The following is a 7088-nucleotide window of genomic DNA, read 5'->3' as shown; positions in this document are numbered from 1 at the left end:
GCGCCCGCCCGCGCCCCCGCCGCCCCGCCCGCGCTTCCCCGCCAGACACGACCTTCATGATACTTGCGAGGATTTTCTCCTCCGCCCGCCCCCACCGATAGTGCCTGCTACCCCTTTTTTTTTTTTTTTTTTTTTTAAAAAAAAAAAACAAAAAAAACCCCAAAAACCACCAACCTCTCTAAAATTCTAAATACTAAAATAAATTGCAATAATTAAAAAAAAAAAAAAGCCAAAAGCCAAACAAACCAAAATACAAAAAAATAAACCCCAAAACCAAAAAAAAAACCAAAGCACTTACCATTCTGACCTCATAGTGCTTTGTCATGGGCTTAAAAAAAAAACAACAAACCCACAGACACATAAAGACACACAGAGACACGCACAAACAAACACACGCGCGTATTTATGCGTTTTCAGAACATTTGTGCCAGGGTGACGAAGGGGATGTGGGGAGCTGCCTGCGCTGCGCAGCGCACCGAGCAGTCAGTGCACAAAAGGAGGGCGAACCCCGCAGCCCGGACCGACCAAACGCTCCCCGCACCACCGCCCCTCCAGACCACGCAGCGACAGCGAGAGGCGGGTGGGGAGGGGTGGGTAGAGGGGAGGGACCCAGCTCCCATCCCACTGCAGGAAACACCCGCCTTAAAACAAACAAACAAAAAACCAAAACAAACAAACAAACAAAAAAATTAAAATAAAATTAAAAAAAAACACAAAAAAACCGCTGGCGTGCGGAGTAAGGGGCGGGGGGACGTGGGGGCGACGGCCCAGCCCCGGAGATGGTGCTGTCGGAGCCCGCACCTGGCAGAGCCGCAGCTCCCACCCGCCCAGTGTGCAGCCAGCCAGCCGCCGTCTGCACCACGTCCCCTGGCCTGGGCAACCTGTGCCATCCTCCTGGCAGCCTCCTGGCCTTGTCCCGAAACTGCTCCCCTGCGCCAGTCGCTGTGGCTGGAGGTGGGGAGGTGTAACAGCAACAGCTCAGTGAGTGGAGTCCAAGATGTCTCTCCAGGAAGGTGCTGCTTGTGCACGTTGGGAAGGAGAGGTTTCTCTCTGCCAAATGCCGCTGTGGAGTATTGACAATCCACACGTAAACACACATAAACTGTCTGCAAAACCCCCTTTTCTAACTCCCCCACTCCCCACACAATGTCCTTTCCTTCCCAGAGACTGGCATCAGTCATCCGATACAATCTGTTAGCTCTAATGACATGGAGCCATGGAGCCCATGGCTGTAGGCACGTTCAGCTGGAAAATATTGCCTCCTCTTCTGTCTTCCCTGCACATCATGAACTCATGCTACTGCTTCCTCCTCCTGCTTTGCTCGACAACTTCCCCTCAAGCTCCTGGGCTGTCCAGCTGAAGAACTGAGCTCCTCCATAGTCATAAATCCCTGTCCTGGAACAAGGGCACATTTCATCCCTTTGCTTTATGATATGAGTTTAGATAAATCAAATCAAAAGGAGCTGGAATTCTTGAAAGTCTTTTATTTACCTTAGCTTGTCTTCTATCTGTTGTTTTCCCACCTATGATAGTACCACAAATACACTGTTATTGGCCTTGCTGAGATCCTTGAATCAATGGAAAAATAAGAAATTACAGTTTGCTTTTTAAATTTGCATTTCTCTATGTCTGCAGCTGAACAGCAGTGTACAAAAAACCCAAACATTTTGCTTCTGAAAATTATAGGCACATGGTGAATACTCAAAAAATAGAATTATTCTCATGCATAACGATATATACAATGCACAAGCTGTACGACAACCATGATGGAGAACTCAAGTTTTGGACCCCAGTTTTTCCAGACAACATGAGATGAGAGTCAAGTTTAATGTTTTCCAAGTAAGTCATTGTGCTGCACTGTCTACCTATGGACAGGGAGGTACAAGGTTGTGTTTGGAGGAAGGCTCATTCCACTCATAGCACATGGAAATGATGGTCTGCTCTTGCACAAAGGCTCATTTTTGAGTCAAAATGACAGGGGTTGGCAGCTTGCCATTAAATGTCAGGAGGAACAAAGGCTTCAACGAAGTTCCTAAGCATTTGGTGGTCACAGAGTTGTTGTGTTCAGTGTTAGGTATCTGTACAGGTATGTGGGAAAGAAGAGAATAGTTCATGATGGAAGAAATTATAAAAACATTAAAAAAAATAGAAGCTATTTTGAGCAATGTTATCCTTCTTATTTTTTCATTAAAAAGTGTATACTTGTTACGTTTTCTCCAAATAACCATCTAAGCAAAAGTCCTGTAGTACTAGCAAGGGCACGTACTTTTTGAAAATTTTTGAAAGCCATGTTCTTCTTTGCCTATTTCATAAGGTCCCTAATTTCTCTGCAGCTTTTACAAGAACTCTGCTTCATTAATGTTATGTCCTCTTAGATAGTGAAGTCCAGGGAGAGTTCGTTGTACCCTGTAATTGAAAGTAACTTTTCTTTAGTTTGTTCTTAGATTCCTCTGTACCTTTCTATCCTGCTTCTCTGTTCGCCCAGTTTGAAGTGACTGAAGACTAGTTACTGGAAAACTAGTGAATTTCCTTACTATGGTCTGGAATTTGATGAGGTCTGGATGATTGCATCTTTTAAAAAAGAAATCCTTTTATCCCTTTCTTTTTCCAGAAAACCTCTGCCCCTCAAAAATGTAGGTAATGGAAAAAAAGTAATTAATGTAGAACAATATTGTAGATGGTAAAGATTTCTCTGTAATTAGCCTACTGATCCACTGATAAATTCAAATAATAATAATAATAATAATAATAATAATAATAATAATAATAATAATAATAATAGTAGTAGTAGTAGTACAGGAACATGTTTATTACCATGGATAACCTAAATCTCTGACTGAGAGCTTTTTTTTTTTTCCTTTTATTGGGGGTTGTTCTTGTTCACCTCCTTTTCTGGATTTTATACCTGTTTACATATAACTGAACCTGAGAAAAGTACAGATATAAAGTTTCATCTCTTGAATCATTACAATGTCTGATAATGAGATATTTCAAAGCAAAAATTCTTCTAAAAAAATTATCTCCCATTTGCATATCTGTCTTCACTGTTTCAACAGATTTTGTGCTCTCACAATCTGTGTTTTTTGGGTTGATGTTATTTATGTAACATATAACAAACAAAGAACAATTAGTTTCTCAATAGCTGCTAGGCAAATGTCATGCCCTCACATTTTAATCAGCAAATGCAAATATCATCAGAATATAATTGATTTGCTATGTTTTTCTTATTATATCCTCTAAGAAAATGTCTTTTTATTTGAGTTCATGTGTATGAACTTATTTTTAGATCTAACTTGCTGAGAATCTATTCTTTCCATAGATACTCAAGTAGATACACTATTTCATTGTATTAATAGGATTATAATAAATGAATAAATATCTAGATAAGCATTATTGCTCAGTCTGGATTTGGGTAGAAATACGTCTTCATTCTGGAGTCTGGAAAGTGAATATTAGTAAATTATAAATGTTTGGTCTTGGCTTTCTGCCAAGATGAGATGACTTAGGCTTTTTGCTTTATATATCACTGTAATTCATGTGACGTTGATTTACCACCCCCAGTGTAGCTGAACTGCCTGCTTGAGTTATAGGCACAGCTGTGGCAGAAAAGGATGTGGTTTTCCTAACTGAAATGACAGGGATTGTCTTGTTTCTTTCTGTCTTTAATTTTGGAATCCTGTGTAAGCAGTTTCAAATTTTCTCTTCCGTCTGTCCTGAGGCCAGGACATCCTCAGGTACCATCTGGAAAACAGAGTCAGAATAAAATATAGGGGTTTTTTATTAGTAAATTCCGGTTCTAAACACTGAGGTACTCAACCTTTAGCAGTATGAAATACATCATGTCATCAAACAGTACTCCAGAGAGCTAAAAAACCATTGCATTGTAGCATCTTTGTGACAATAGCTAATGGTGCAATAGCATGACCTGATGATTCTGTAATATTCTTACTTAGACTAATGATACACATGCCATGTCATTCAGTTCCAGCTCCTTTCACACCAAGTCCAGTTGTTAAAATGCAGTGAGAATTCTACCCTGCTTCATGTCCTTATGGGGATCAGGGAGATGTCATCTTTCCCCTCACTCCTCCTAGCAAAAGTATTTGATTTCTCTGTGTTCTGTGATGTTACATCTGCTACTGTTGTGAACATCCACTCCTGCAAAGTTGGTATTCAAGGAAATGGGGGAGTGGGGTGGGGAAATGTCAGCAACTCCCAGCAACTCTATTACAACAGGTTGCACCTATGTTGGGAACACCTGGGTAGGAAGTGTGCTAAATGTCAGTTTGGTCCTTTTGGCTGCTGTTCCATGTCAGTCCTCTGCAGCCATCTGCCTTGAATTAAGTAAAGAACCTCACTTATTGTGAAAACAAAAAATGTAGTTTAAAAGTCAAAAGACTATAAAATCAAAAAGAAATTTTCACTCAGAAGGTAAATAGACACATGAGAGCTGTGATGAGAGAAGATGTAGATGGTGGCTGATAAAATCAGACATCCAAATTGTCAATAATTTGAAGGGTTGCATTATTTATCCATTGTAACAATTACCAAGAAGCATGTGAATCATACTTCTACATTTGAGAAGTTACTTTGCCTTTATTTTTGCTCTCCTTCCATACTCCATCCATTAGATAAGAAAAGATCTTATGGGAATGCTTTTCATACTAATGAGAAATATCTGCATGTGGTTCGCTCCTTTTTATCTGTTTGCATGGCAAAGAGCTTTTTCTCTTTCAGGAATTGCTTAAGCCACTCTGGAGGCTGTTTGCTGAACAGAAGAGGAAGCAAGCTCATTAGGAGGACTACAGTTAGAAATGTGCATTAGTACATGTAAAGTCATCACCATGAGACTCTGGTGCTGGAGGAAATGTACTCTGTTTTCCACATTAACCTGATCTTAGGGGTAATGTGGACTTCCTTTATTTTCTTTAGAAGAAGATAAACTCACAAACATTTTGATGAAAAATAAATTGTTGGAAGATAAGTCCTTGCCTTTAGATAAGGAAAGATTTAAAGACAGATAAATAGACTGGCATATTTGATTTATTTTGGTTACACAGTTCAAGTGATTTGTTTCTAATGTGAAACTGTCATTTACTTTCAAAGTGCCTTTCACTCAAACATCTTAGAATTAATTTAAGTTGATGTCTTCTGGTCTTGTGAGATAAGTGCATTTTTACCATGCATTTTGTAAATGGGCAAACCAAGGCAAAATAAATGAGAAAATCTATTTCCATCATCACTAAAGTTCCTATCAAAACATGAAAATCTGAAAAAGAGCTCCAGGTGATTTTACTATATATTTGAAATATGTGAAAAAAAACCCCAAAAACCCAGCTCTTTGAAGCTGTTCTTCACTTTAAAAATAAATTATTTCTTTCCTCTATGCCAGCTCTCATCACTAATTTAAATAGGTGTTGGACATACTTAAAGGCTTCAGGAATGTGCACAGAAAATAAAGAAAAAGAAAAAAATATCTACATAATACACAAAGCCTACTATTGATGCATTTGTTAATTTAGCTAATTGAGTGACAGAAATTCCACCCAAAGGTGAGTACCAGGCTATATCTGCAAAAGTGTATGTGTGCAAATCTTTCTATCTCACACACATCTTTTTCTATCCTTAGTAATAAAGTTCTATTCTGTGTAGAAACTTTTGATGTAGCATCACAAAAGATTACAGCTAGAATTAAAAGCACCTTATATTCTTCAGAAAAAAAAACACTGCTTTTAAATGAAATGTTTTTAAAAGTCCTATGACATACTAGTGATGTGACTTAATTTGGTGATTTTTTCTGACAGAGGTACTTTGCTGAATGGGCTTTTGACTATACTCTATACTGATTGACCAGGCTTTTGGAGGAGGAAACTGAGAAGTGTGTAAACAGGTTGTATGACCACACACAGTTAATTTTTTTGCAGGATGTTTTGATGTTAGAGTAGTCATTGAAAAGGAGTGGAAAGAGTGCATGAAATATGCATCTGGTCATATACCACATGAAAATCTCTCTCAATATCCCTCCAGCTTTTGTTTCACTGTATCTTGCTATGAGAGTTGGTGGCAGGAAGAGTCAATTTACTCATGGCCTAATAGCCTGTTGGCAAAATCCTGGCTGACTGTCACAAGGACAAGATTTCCCTTTGCTTTTCAGGCCACAATAAAACTGGTTTGTGAGCGAAAGTGAATTGCTGCTGAAATGCAGCACACTGCAGGTGGTGCTTGGTTTTATGTGAGAGTCTGGCTGCAGCAGGACTTCATAGCCAAGCAATAATGTCATGAGTAATCTAGTGAGTGGTTACAAAGTGTGAAGGATCGATAAGAAGAGCTATTAATTTCCAGCCTCACCTCAGATACCAAATCTGTGATTATATTTAATTCAGAAATCATATTCACAGGTAAGGAAGAAAGGAGGGAAAATCAATTTTTTTCTCTGTGAACTACAGATTCATTTTCTAAGCTGGAATTCCTAAGCTTAACAAAACTCAGAAAGCACTCTTCACAGTATGTTGGAAAAGTAGCTTAATTTGGAGGACAATGAGCTTGCCATGCATATGTGGAAAGTTCTATTCTCTGATTTGTTGTGGTTTTGTGTTAACATAAATACTCAAGTGTTCCCTTAAGACCAAATTTTTCTTTTTCACCTCAGATCAACAGCCTAAAGATACTTCATCACTCTAGCTGCTTAGTTTTGAATTCCTAAAATAAGGAATTTTTCTCCATCCAGAGTTCTCCTCTTTCTTATAACTAACAGATGTTTTTTTAAATAATTAATGAGTACTCTGAATGATTAGGTTGAGGAATTGTAATGGAACTGATAATGCACAAATTCAAAACACAATTAGATTTCCATTAAAAAGTCACAGACCTTAAGTGAGATTGAAGTGTGAGCCCCAAACTTTGTAATAAGCATTAAAATACAGTTTTCACTACTAATCTTCCTGGATTTGGATTCAGTTTTTAAAGATACCACTGGTTCCTTATAATCTCATTCCCAAGCTGCTCCTGTCCTTGTAAAGTCCACAGGTGTCTAAGTGAAAACAACATTTTCTCAGAGGTGTCCAATATATCTGTCCTGTTTTCAGCTG

This window comes from Parus major, chromosome Z (assembly GCF_001522545.3).
Source record: "Parus major isolate Abel chromosome Z, Parus_major1.1, whole genome shotgun sequence".
Lineage (NCBI taxonomy): Eukaryota > Metazoa > Chordata > Aves > Passeriformes > Paridae > Parus > Parus major.
Note: the sequence above shows the minus strand (reverse complement) of the source record.